The 13,801-nt window shown below is 38.2% G+C and overlaps 1 pseudogene; it reads left to right on the top strand.

Annotated features, from left to right (window-relative positions):
• Nucleotides 1-4,063: 4,063 nt before the first annotated feature.
• Nucleotides 4,064-4,430, top strand: LOC122915440 (annotated as a pseudogene).
• Nucleotides 4,431-13,801: the final 9,371 nt, after the last annotated feature.

Raw genomic sequence — 13,801 nt, 5'->3', positions numbered from 1 at the left:
TGCACATGGTAGGGAGAGGAGAGAAACCCAAGAAGACTCTGGGGGCCCATTGTGGGACTAAATCTCATGACTCTTAAGATCAGACCTGAGCTGAAAACAAGAGTTGGATCCTTGGGGCGCCTGGGTGGCTCAGTGGGTTAAACCTCTGCCTTCAGCTCAGGTCATGATCTCAGGGTCCTGGGATCAAGTCCCCATTGAGCTCTCTGCTCAGCAGAGAGCCTGCTTCACCCCCACCCCACCCCCGCCTCTCTCTGCCTGCCTCTCTGCCTACTTGTGATCTCTGTCAAATAAATAAATAAATAAATAAATAAATAAATAAGATCTTTTTTTAAAAAAGAGTTGGATCCTTAGCCAACTGCATCACCCCTAAATATTCCTAAATATTTTCTAGTTTCCTTTGTGATTTCTTCTTTGACCAATTGGTTATTTACAAATGTGCTGCTTAATTTTTGCATATTTGTGTGTTTCCCAAATGTTTTTCTATTGTTGATTTCTAAATTCATTCCTCCATGGTCAGAAAATGTACTTCATATTATTTTTGTTAAAGATGTATTTATTTTAGGGATAAAGAGAGAGAGCACAAGTGGGAGAGTCAGAGGGAGAGGAAGAGAGAATCTCAAGCAGACACCACACTGAGCATGGAGTCCAATGCAGGGCTTGAACCCAGGATCCTGAGATCAGCACCTGAGCCAAAACAAAGGCACTTAACTGACTGCAACACCCAGGTGACCCTGTGTTATTTTTATCCTTTTAAATGCATTGAGATTTGTTTTATGGCCTAGCATATGGTCTATACTAGAGACTTTTCTACGTGAACTTGAGAAGAATTATATTCTTCTGTTTTGGGATGGAGTGTTCATAGACGACTCTTAGATCTACTTGGCTTATTAAAAACAAGCTCTCTATTTCCTTGTTGATCTTCTGCCTCATTGCTCTTTCCATTATTGAAAATGAGGTTTTGAAGTGTCTAACCATTATTGTTGAATTAACTATTTCTTCTTTCACTTTTGTCAGTTTTGCTTCATGCTTTCTGAGTTCTATTAGGTGTAAATGTTTATAATTATATTTTTCCTGATGGATTGATGCTTTCATTATTATAAATGTTCCTATTTACCTCACTTTTTATAACTTTTTTGTTTTAAAGTCTATTCTGGTATTAGTATAACCACTCCAGCTTCTTATTCTTATCTTTGAATCTAAAAGTTAGATAGCATTAGATCCAATTGGAGAGTTACTGATACATTTAAAATTTAAATTTTTAAAAAAGATTTTATTTATTTATTTGACAGAGATCACAAGTAGGCAGGGAGGCAGGCAGAGAGAGAGGAGGAAGCAGGCTTTGCGCAGAGCAGAGAGCCCAATGCGGGGCTCGATCCCAGGACCCTGGGATGATGACTTGAGCCAAAGGTGGAGGCTTTAGTCCACTGAGGCACCCAGGTGCCTATAAAATTTAAATTATTGAAACAGTTAAATATACACCTACTATCTTGCTTTTTGTTTCTATATGTCTCGTGTCTTTTCATTCCCCTACTATTTCTGTATTGCTTTCTTTTGCATTAAGTGGATATTTTCTAGTGTAATATTTAAATTCCTTTAATTATTTATTTAATATATTTTTGAGTTATTTTCTAAATGATAGCCCTCGGACTTACTATATACATCTTATCAAAATTGACTTCAGACTTAAATCAACTCAATTTCAGTGAGATATAGAAACATTATTCCAGTATATATCTCTATCTTCTCTTCCTTCTTTCTGTACTATTATTGTCATATGTATTTTGTCTATGATGATACAAACTCAAAATTCATTATTATAGCTATTTATATAATTTTATGTCTACTAAGAAAGCTAAAAGAAGGAAGAAAGCAAGTATATATTTATGAAGATTGTTATATTAACCTTCTTGTTAACCATTTCCAATCTCTTTATTTATTCCTGTGGATCAGAATTACCATGTGGTGTACTTTCCTTACTCCATAAAGTTTTGCTCCCAACATCTTTATGCTACTAATTGCCAAATATAATACATTTCACATATTACAGGATGAACCATACAATTATATACATTGCTTTATACAATTGCTTTAAAATAATTTGAGAAGGGGATAATGTGCATTTATTGTTTTCTTATATTATGTAATTGGATAATTACCTTCACCAGTATAATTTTTTATGTGGATTTTGATTACTGGCTGAAGTCACTTGCTTTTAGACTAATGAACTTCTTTTAATATTTTTTTGCAAGGCAGGTCTGCTGACAATGAATTTGCTCAGTTTTTGTTTAACGGGGAATGTTTTTATTTTGCCTTCGTTTTCAAGATATGGTTTTTCCAGATATAAAATTCTTGGTTGACACTTACAACACTTTGAATATGCCATTCCAATAACTTGTGGCCTCCATTGTTTCCAATAAGAAGTCAGCTATTTATCTAATTTGGCTTTCTTTGTTCATGACGAATTGATTTTCTTTTGCTTTCAAATTTTCTCTTTGTCCTTGTACTTCAGCATTTTTACTATGATATACCTATACATGGATCTCTTTGTGTTTATCCTCCTTGGAGTTTATTAAGTTTCCTGGATGTATAGATTAATTTATGTCTTGGGTTGTTTTCAGCCACTATTTCTTTGAATATATTTTCTGGTTCTTTCTCTCCTCTTTTTTGGCTACTCTCATTACACATATGTCGGTATGTTTACTGGTATCACATTTTTCTACAGCTTTGTTAATTTTTCTTCATCATTTCTTTTCTTTATTCTTCAGATTATATAATCTCAATTGATATACCTTCAAATTTTTTGGCTCTTTCTTATGCCAGTTGAGAAAAAGTCAGTTCTTTTGGAAAGAACTTTGAACTCTCTCCTCTAATAGGCACTGTCTCTGAGCCACTCCTCTGGAACTGACAGTAGAAGTGACCTGTAAGTGTTTTACAAACCAGATGCTAGATAGTGATGGTAGCCTCTGGCATTCTTGTCTTGCCTCTCCTTGTGTGGAACCTCTACCCTCCTAGTGAGCTGTGAAAAGACAGTTGGGACCCCAGTATTCTCCATTTGCAGTGCCTGGGGGGAAAGCCTCCATCATATGAATAAAAGCTGCATAGAGGAGAGGAGTCTGAATTTCTTGGCTATGCTCATCGGGAATATAGCTTCTGCAAGTCAGAGATGGAGAACATAAGACATGTTAGTGGCATCACCTCATGAGATGCCTTATCCCTTGACTGGAAACTCAAGAGAAAGAAAACCCTGCTTTCTTGGTCAGATCTGCCTGAAGTGGCACTCTGCCAAAGCTGAGTTGGAGAAGGGGGCGTGAAGGAGCTGTGGCTCAAGCACTACAGACTTTTCTGTTTGTACTGAACTTTAGTAGAGTTCCTTGAATAAATATTTCTTAATTTTCTGTATGACCTTAGGACAATTTTCAGAGACCTCAAATGGGTATTTTTTATAATTTTCTTCATTTCTTTATTTTGCTGGGGGACAGATTCATGTAGTACTTCAAGCTGCTATTCTGGAAGTAGAATCCTTTGAATTTTAGTTTTCATAAGGAATCTTAGAATATTTAAAGTAACATGTTATTTGGGGAAAGCCTTATTTTTAAATGAATAACTCTGTTCCATATTCATTTCTTCTGCAATTTCTTTTAATATTTCTTACAAGGCAGGTCTGCTAACAATGAATTTGCTCTTATTGGTGAGATTAACAAGTATTATCACGAAAACAGTATGTTCTTTTTAAAGCCATAGTTCTGGGGCCCCTGAGTGGCTCAGTCATTTAAGCGTTGGCTTTCCGCTTCAGGTCATGATCCTGGGGTCCTGGGATGGAGTCCCACATAGAGCTCCCTACTCAGGGGGGAGCCTACTTCTCCCTCTCTCACTCCCCTTGCTTGTGCTCTCTCTCCCTGTGTCAAATTAAAAAAATAAATAAAAGCCATAGCTCTCTGTGTTTATATTTATAAATTCCATAGGCAAACACATATTTCTCCTTTAGTAGGTGATTTCAACAGATACCTAAACATTAGGGTAGGGCTGCCACAGCTTGGGCAGCAGGTGGAGTGGAGAAGTGGAAATGGCCAGCAGCCCAGCTTTGCAAAGGCTCGGGGTGGCCACAGACACATCGCACACCTGCCTCACCACCAAGGTATCCAAGAGGAAGGTTAGCTCCGCCCAACGGGCAGCAAAGGAGGAACCCAAGGCAAGGTCAGAGAAGGAGCCAAATATGCTCCTGTAAAGGTGGAAACGAAACCAAACAAGGCGACAGGAAAAGATAAATCTTCAGACAAAAAAGTGCTAACCAGAGGGGAGCGAAGGAAAACCAGGCTGAAGTAGCTAACCAGAAAACAAAATAAGACTCACCTGCAGAAATCAGAGAAAATGAAAACGAGGAGAGTCTAGCCTCTGATGAAGTAGGAGAGAAAGAAACCAAGTCTGATTAATACCATATACCAGTTCTTATCATAGTCACTGTCCACTTGTTTGTACAATCCAGAGAAATATTTTTATCAACTATTTTGTAAATGCAAATTTTTAGTAGCTCTAGAAAATTTTTGAAGAGAGAATCCCACCTCATTCCATTTTTCAAGTGTAATTTTTTTTAAGAGGTGAAATCATTTGTTGGTTATTTTTTGGTATAATCAGAAAACAGTGGGATATTGAATGTGGGATCTTGATATCCTCAATTGTCTTGTGTGTCAGTTTAACATTCCTTGGGTGGGGTAGTTCTTTTTATATCCTGTTATACCAAGCATACTGAACAACAATTTGGAGTCAGTCATGCATTTAATATGTCTTGAATATTTTAAGTTCTATTCCCCATGTTGTTTTGGTAGAATTATTTCCTAAAGAAAACCACTCCTTGATCTTGGTTCCTCCTATCAGAATTTTGTATAGTCTATAACATCTTGGTCATGGTAGTCCAGTTTTCCTAATATCTTTTTTAATGTTCTATGCAAGACTGAAAATCTGAGTATGCAGTGTATATGATATTAAATTGTGAATTAATGGGATTTAACACTATAATAGTATATCAGCATTTGAAGATACAGGTATTTGATTTACTGTTAAGAAATATTTGCCTCGAAATTTTTAAAAAAGATTTTATTTATTTATTTGAGAGAGAGAGAGACAGCAATAGCAACAGAGCACAAGTGGGGAGGAGAAGGAGAAGCAGGTTCCTCACTGAGCAGGAAGCTGGACGCAGGGCTCGATCCCAGGACCCTGGGATCATGACCTGAGCTGAAGGCAGATGCTTAACTGCCTGAGCCACCCATGCACCCCTTGCCTCCAAATTTTAAGCTGGAAGATCACTGGACTAACTTTTAGAGAAGAATAACAACTCCATGATTTTTTTAAAATTTTTTTAGATTTTTAGTATGTACGTTAAGAATTGTATACAAATTAGGGCACCTGGGTGGCTCAGTCAGTTAGATGTCCAACTCTTCATCTTAGCTCAGGTCTTGACCTCAGGGTTGTGAGTTCAAGCCCTGCATGGAGCCTATTTTTAAAGAAAAGGAATTGTGTACAAACTGAACACCTCAAAACAAGCAATAAAGACTCAATCATGAAAGAAAAAAATAAACATAAAGGCAGCAATGATTCTAAAACACAACGAAACTCTAAGTTAAGGCTTTGTATTTGTTTTAAAACCCATATTCATATGTAATTATGCCCAAATCAAATTTCCATCTTCTAGGTTGAGTTCATCTCCCCAGGATATATGTCATTTATCCTGAGCCAACAATTCCTTTGTATTGGATTGTATGAGATAGGAATTAGTAGCAACGATGATCATCTCACTTGAATGAATTATTAGTTCCTTTCTTAGGTTTTGGTCTCTGTTTAGATGATTTAGCTTTTAGTAGCTTAAGCATATGCAAAAGAAGAGATACAGCATTTTTTTGCAAAACATGGCAAACCTACATACAAACCGTATTAATTTTATCTTCTTGAAAGTTGGCCAATAATTGATAATTCAGGACATCCTAAATACAGAAAACACCAAAAACATAGTTGACCACTCCGCAGCCTCCTTTTAAAATGTAGAACATGTCAAGGTAGGGATGGCAGGATCTGTTGATGGACAGATGACATACAGGCTGTGAGAAGACACAAGGATGACTTGATGGCTTTGGGCTGAAGCAACAGGAGGGAGGGAATTGCCATTAAATGAAGCAGGCAGTTCTGCAAGGAGAGCAAGCTTTGGGGTATAGGGGTTTATCATGGATATTTTAGTAAATAAAATGTTCAGGCTAGTGTCTGAATCACAACTTCACACTTTTACCTAATTTGAGCCTTCTCTCAGCTCTGGCTTGCTTTAGATTGGAAAGGCAACAGTGGGTTCTCCTGCTCTCTCCTGGCCCTCAGCCAGCTCTTCAGGTTAGGAAGGGACAGAAAGATCTCACTGACAGGCACCTCACAAACATGACCACTGGGGAAGGCAGATCCCGGCCTCTCATGGGGCCCTTCCTTGAGTCCATCAGAGATTCTTGTGCTGGGCTCTTTGATGACAACTCCCTGGACACTGGCAATGACCCTTCCTCTGACTGCCTTTCTAGACTCCTCCTTTTCGTCTTTCAGGCCACCTCTTTGTTGGAAACTGCTGCCCTCTATCCAGGAGGGATCTTAGACCTGCATTTGGTCCATAAGAACCACCTAGGCCTTGCCTGCCTTCAGAGGGAGCATCCTCCACATTTTATGCAGCTGTCGCTACTCTGCTACCACTTGCTGCTTTAGCCTGGAGAATTTTTTCAGAACTAGGTTTGGCACTTGCCTCTGTGTCACAGAAACTCCAAGAGAAACAAGTCAAACTCTCCAAGGGGGTTCTCTTGAAATCCCCTCTAGCAGTTGGCTAACACAAGAGTATGCACCTTCTAGAATACAAAACAAAACCCCAACAATACCAAGTATTAGCAAAAAAATGTGGAACAACTGGCATTATTGTATACTGGCGGCAGGAATGCTTCTTTGGAAAACCTTTGACAGCATCTATCTAAAGTGACCTGGCAATTCTAAATCTAGTTAGATATCTACCGTATGCATACATACATACATACATACATACATATGTATGATCAACAGAAGACATCGTAAGAGTAATAATGGTCATAAACTGGAAACAACCCAAATGCGCATCAGCGAGAGAATGAATAAATAATGGTGGTATATTTTCTAAATAGATTTTTTCAAAAAAAGGGAATGAGCTACTGCTATCTGTAATAACAGACAAAACTAATCTAGTTGTTCAAAGTCAGGATAGTATAATAAGTAGTGACTGGGGTGGGCAAGAGAGAAATTTCTGGGTTACCTGAATATTCTGTATTTAATATGAGTGATGGTTAGATTTGTAATGCGATGGGTTTACACATTTCTAAAATTTAATCTAGCCATTTACAATTTGTGTATTTTATAAAATTTATGTTACACTTCACTAAGAAAGAAAGTAAAAACAAAATTTATGGAGAAATTCATGTTCTTCCAACTACTCATGCATCGCATTTTTATTATTTGATAACATGAGCCTGGAATTATCTAGAAGGGGTGTTTTAGCTGTGAGGACATTCTGAGCCCCAGAAGAGACATTTTGAAAAGTGAAAATGTTATGTCTAAGTGAGAATAGCCCTCTTGCTTTGTTGCCTGTGGCTGCTGGTTTCAATAAACTTCTCGGAGTTCCACTCAGCCCACATTTATCAGCATTTACCAGCAGGGGTCAGACCTGAGCAAAACCCACACACAAGCCCTCTGTGAGCTGGAACTTTCTTCCCAGTTAGATAACTTATCCTGGCTTTTTAGTTCTCTGACTTCGTATCTCTGTCTACACTTGACTCTCACCACCACTCGCTCTCATGATCACAACATGGACCAGAAACTTGACCACTGTCTTCTTCACTCATTCAAGGACCCTGTTCTCTCCTTCCACTAATGCCATCAAACCCCTCCGCCCAGCGACCTGACACTCCCTCTCCATCCTGCAGTCCCCTTCTCTCTTCACTGACCCCTTACCCAGCCCTGACATCGTGGCTCATCAGTGCAATTACTGTGGCAAACACCTTCAACTCTTTGACCATGCTAGACCCCTGCTCTTAACCCATTAATGATTTCTCATTGCACTTAGGTCAAAATACAAAACCACTACAGCACCCACAAGGCTCCTGCCTTGCCCTGCGCTGGTCGGGGCCTCTTCTACCGTGACTCAGACACCACAGGTCTCACCCCATGAGTTCAGTTTTTCCCTGCACCAGTGTAAAAGTCATTTCTCCCAAGACCTTTCTCTTGGTCTCTTTCCTAATGGTGAGGTATTCATTTCCTTCAAGACACAATTTAAAATTATACCCATATTTGTGTACTTGTGTGCTTAACGTTTGTCCTTCATTTGAGACTGGGCACTCAGCAAAGGCTGTAGCCATATCTGGTTTGCTCATCTTCTATACAAGTAGTGTCAAGCACTTGTTGGGTGCATAGTAGATCCTCAATAAGGATTTGTTGAATGACAATATCAATCTGGATCTTGACCCCACAAAGACAGGGGACAGATGTGGGACCCTCTATTGCTTTAAAAAACAGCACTTTGTATACTATATGTCCCTTCAGAGCACCTTCACATCCATTATCATAATAATTTCATAATTAGCTAGATAAGCATTGGAAGGCCCATTTGACAGATGAAGAAAGTGAGCCACAAAGAGAGTTGACTAAAATGTCAGAGTAAGGACTAAAGCCAAAAATCTCTAACTTACCCATCTGTGTATCTTAAGTATATGTAAATGTTCTGTCTCTTGATCAAACTTGCAGTGGGGAGGAGATCTTAATAATTAAATGCTTAGGCTCTAGGGATAGACTGCTAGGGTTCCTAACCAGATCTAACACTCAACTTGCTATGTGACTTTGGGCAAGTTACTTAACTTCTCTGAGCTCCAGTTTCTCCATCTCTAAAGTAAAAATAACAATTTGTATCTGGGGAGGTTATAGTGAAGCTTTGAATATATATATATGTGTGTGTGTGTATCACTATATATATATATACATATATATATGTACATATATATATATATATATGTATATATATATATAGTGATACACACACAACACACACACACACACAGTGCTGAGCATGGTCCATGAGAAGCACTCAAAGTTGGTCACTATTTGTGGAAGTCCTTTGAGAGAATGATTATATTTCCTCCTCTCCCGTAACTCTAACACAGAGCCTTTCACAGTGACATTCAACACAAATGCTTAACACAACTTTCTGGCAACATTGGGATTTTTGTTTTCTTGAACTAGTTCTTATCTGTGAATACTGTTGCCTTTGAAGAATGAAAAAAAAGTGTAATATGTACCCTGGGTGTGACCACTCCCATGCGTATATGCTTTAAGACCTGATAATTAGGAGCAGACTTCTAGACGCCTGTTTTCTCCTAGTTCACTCATTTTAGAGTCCATTTCGCTCTTTGGAAGGTGTAATTGATATAACGTGTATCCTCAAACTCCCTTTATTCTGGGACAGCTATATATATTATAGCCATGGCAGTTACTGTGAATTGACCTAATAAGGTATTGAATTAATGCGGTAATCTCTACCCCCATAGGATAGGATAGAAAATTATAGAGTAGCATGCAAAGGAGGAAGGTTAGTTCTCTTTATGATGGAATTCTAAAGAAGTTTATTAGAATGGAAAAATCACATGCCCTTTGAAAAACTGCTTTATGCAGGATAAAGTGATAATTTAAAATAAGCCTACAAAAGAGAAGTAAAGGTCATGACATTTTATCTAATTTGGTTGGTCCTTTTAAAAATATGTCATGCTGTAATTTTTTTGTCTCCTGCAGCTATTAATATAAACATATAGGAATAATGGCCCCTCGTGAAACTTGTGAAACATAGGAGTACAAATTTAAATGAAGGTTTCCTTGGAAAGCTAGCGCAAATGACTAATGGATTGCAGTCTATTAGAACAGACAAAAATGCTTTAACTATGTATGGGGACGCCTCTTCCCTTTTTGTGATCATTTATTAACATTTTTACAAAGCTACTGAATTTTGAATCTGTGAGTAAGAACTTATTAAACACACAGTAAAAGCATTTTTACCTATTCCGTTTCTTTTACAGAATTCAGTAAGCCATTAAATGCGTGGAACAGAGTAGTATCCATCTTAATGTTCGGTGATCCTTTCAGTTTTTGTAAAAATATTACAAATTAATCAGTTAAATAGATTCTCTTTTACCTCCTGTACATTTTTAGAAATGATGAATTGGTTCTCTAGCATTCTTTAAAAATGGCCAATGGGATTTTTTTTAATGAATAATTCGAAATATTTATCCATATTTAATGTGTTTTAATTCATTACAGCTATTATTCTTACTGATGCTCAAATTGTTACATGCTGGGTCAGTAGGAATGTCTTCAAGTTTGCTTCTGAGTCATTTTGACAGGATCCTATTAATTTCTGATAACTTCTTTGCTTTCTGGTAGGATAACATGGTCCAAGTCTCAATGTATACATATTCTACTTCAGACGTGGAGTTAGCCATTTCCCTAGAAGTATGGTTCCTTTTCGTAGGAAACTGTATTTAGAAACTACAATCTAATTGCTCAAGGTGTTTATTACTGAGTTAGTCATTATTTGTAGGCTTTTCCAGAAAGCTACTTTGAACAAAAATTCTGATTGATTCATTTGTTGTATGTAATATCTCATTCTATCACCTCACTTCATATATTTTTACGTGGAAGAGAGAGAGCACAAGCAGTCAGAGTGGGAGAGGGAGAAGCAGGCTCCTCAGTGAGCAGAGAGCCCGATGCTGGACTCAATCTGGAGATGCTGGGGTTATAACCTGAGCCAAAATCAGATGCTTAACTGACTGAGCCATCCAGGCGCCTGTATCACCTCACTTTAAAATGTCTTTTTTCCCCCGGGTTCTTTGTGACTCTTCTTATGGTCTTAAACACTCATTTTTCTACCTTTTTTTTTTTTTGAAAGTATACTTTTCCTGCTCTGAATAAATTTTCTTTTAAAGATTTTATTTATTTGACTGATAGGAAGAGAGAGTACAAGCAGGTGAAGCAGCAGGGAGAGGGAGAAACAAGCTCCTGCTGAGCAGAGAGCCCAACATGGGGCTGGATCCCAGGACTCTGGGATCATGACCTGAGCCCAAGGCAGACACTCAACTGACTGAACCACCCAGGTGCCCCTAAAATGTTTTGATTGTGGGAAATCAATAGATTTTTGAGCATACATGATTTCTTCAAGGAGTTTGTATGGTGTAATTCTAAAGGAGCAGGCATTGGTATCAGATTACCTGATTTAAATTTACAATGTGGGAAATTAATCTAATGCAATGGTGGTTTCCAAGCCTCCTATTAGGCAAGCTATCGTAGACTAAGTCATGGCACAGAAAAGCTTACAGATCAAAAGAAGTTACAGGGCACCTGGGTGGCGCAGTGGGTTAAGCCGCTGCCTTCGGCTCAGGTCATGATCTCAGGGTGCTGGGATCGAGTCTCGCATCAGGCTCTCTGCTCAGCAGGGAGCCTGCTTCCTCCTCTCTCTCTCTGCCTGCCTCTCTGCCTACTTGTGATCTCTCTCTGTCAAATAAATAAATAAAATCTTTAAAAAAAAAAAAAGAAGTTACAGTGTGTTGAATCATAAAGCTAGAAGCAAAGGGGCAAGGACAGACTGAGATATTTATGAATGGGACCAAGCCACATGGAGGACCACACTACCTGAATCCCATGTTTTACAATGTCAAGATGGATGATCTCTCTTTCTTTCTCTCTGCCACATCCGTCTTCCCTGCTGATGATGTGATTACAAAAACCAAAGTCAAGATTGAACAAGGTGCTTAGCAAGAAGGTTACTGAAGCAGACTCACTCTTACTTTTTCGGGAGCAGCTTGGTCAAGTACTTCAGGCCAAAAGCTGTAGCTTGCCAATTAGCCTGCTTAGCGGCTATGAATTTTATCTGTATCTCTTGGATGGAGCACATGTGGAGACAGAGTGGGACCATAAGGAGTGTTACTAATGGATACTTGATTTTGAAGATAATATTAAGATATGAGAAAGATATTGTGGTTATGTTTAGAAAATTTTTTTAAAGATTTATTTATTTTAGAGAGAGAAAGAGAAAGTGAGGGGAAGGGCAGAGGGAGAGAGAGAGGAAGAGAATCTCAGGCAGACTCCCCACTGAGCATGGAGCCAAGGCAGGGCTCAATTTCATGACCCTGAAATCATGACCTGAGCCAAAATCAAGAGTCAGGCGCCCAACCTACTGAGCCACAAAGGCAGACAAAGAGATACAGGTTTGAAACAAAGCAGAAGAACTTGATAATATTATTTTAGCTCATTGGGTTGGTAGATCCATTGCCTTATATTTCTGTTTCTTGGTTCTAAACCCACACAGAACAATTCAGAAGGTGGTGTACAGGGGGTGCTCTTCAGAACTAGGCTTCTTGGGATTTTTCTAATAGTCTATGGACTGAGGGATGCTGGGGGAAGATAGAGAGTTAGAGATAGGTGTACAGGGTTGTGGGAGAAACAACACATTCACCACTACAGTGATTTGATGGTTTTATGGGAAAATATGCTTTAAAAAGTAGGAGTTGAGCCAACTTAAACTTGATTCCTAATTTCATGTCAAGTTTATGGTACTCAGGACAAGCTTATTAAAGCTGTAACTATGATTATCAATAAGTTGTATCTACTTTACAATGCATTGTTTCTAATAAGCATTGATTCTTTTGAAAATTCAAAGGTAGTTGGGGTACTTGGGTGACTCAATTGGTTAAGTGTCTACCTTCAGCTCAGGTCATGATCCCAGGGTCCTGGGCTCAAGCCTTACATGGGGCTCCCAGCTCAGTGAGAAGTCTGCTTCTCCCTCTCCCTCTGCTTCTGCCCACACCCCCCAACTTGTATGTGCTCTCTCTCTCAAATAAATGAATAAACAACTAAAAAAAAAAAAAAAAAGATGTAGGGGCACCTGGGTGGCCCAGTAGATTAAGCCTCTGCCTTTGGCTCAGGTCATGATCTCAGAGTCCCGAGATCAAGCCCCACATCATGCCCCCTCTTCAGTGGGGAGTCTGCTTCTCCCTCTCTCCCTTGATCCGGCTCTCTCTCTCATTCTCTCTCAAATAAAATAAATAAAATCTTTTTTTTTTAAAGGAACATCAAAATATATAAAGCAAATATTAATGAAACTAAAAAGGAGAAATCTACAATAATATAGTAATGGTAGGGGGATTAAACACACTATTTGTATCAAAGAATAGATTAATAAAGAAAGATCAATCTTAAATAAAACCAAATGGATTTAATAGACATTTTTGGAACATTCCATCCAAAAGCAGCAGCTTATTTTTCTCAACTCAAAATGGATTATTATCTAGGATTGGTCATATATCTGGTGACAAAACAAGTCTCAATGAATTAAAGATGACTGAAATTATATCAAGCTTTTTCTCCAAACACAATGGTATGAAACTAGAAATCAAGTACAAGAAAACTGGAAAAACTGCAAAAATGTGGAGCTTAAACAACAGTGGCAACTGAACAGCCAATGGGTCACTGAAGAAATCAAAGAACAAATAAAAAAATTTGAGAGAGACAAATAAAAACAGGAAAATGATCTACCAAAAATCTATGGGATACAGCTAAAGCAGTTCTTAGAGGAAAGTTCATAGCAACACAGGCCTACCATAAGAAAAAAGGAAGATCTCAAACAATTTAACTTTACACCTACAGGAACTAGAAAAAGAAAAATAAAGCCCAAGCTAAGTAGAAGGAAGGAAATAAAGAGCAAAAAATAAATGAAATGGATACT

The sequence above is a fragment of the Neovison vison genome, chromosome 8, assembly GCF_020171115.1.
Source record: "Neovison vison isolate M4711 chromosome 8, ASM_NN_V1, whole genome shotgun sequence".
NCBI classification, from domain to species: domain Eukaryota; kingdom Metazoa; phylum Chordata; class Mammalia; order Carnivora; family Mustelidae; genus Neogale; species Neogale vison.
This window is presented reverse-complemented; position numbering and strand designations above follow the sequence as displayed.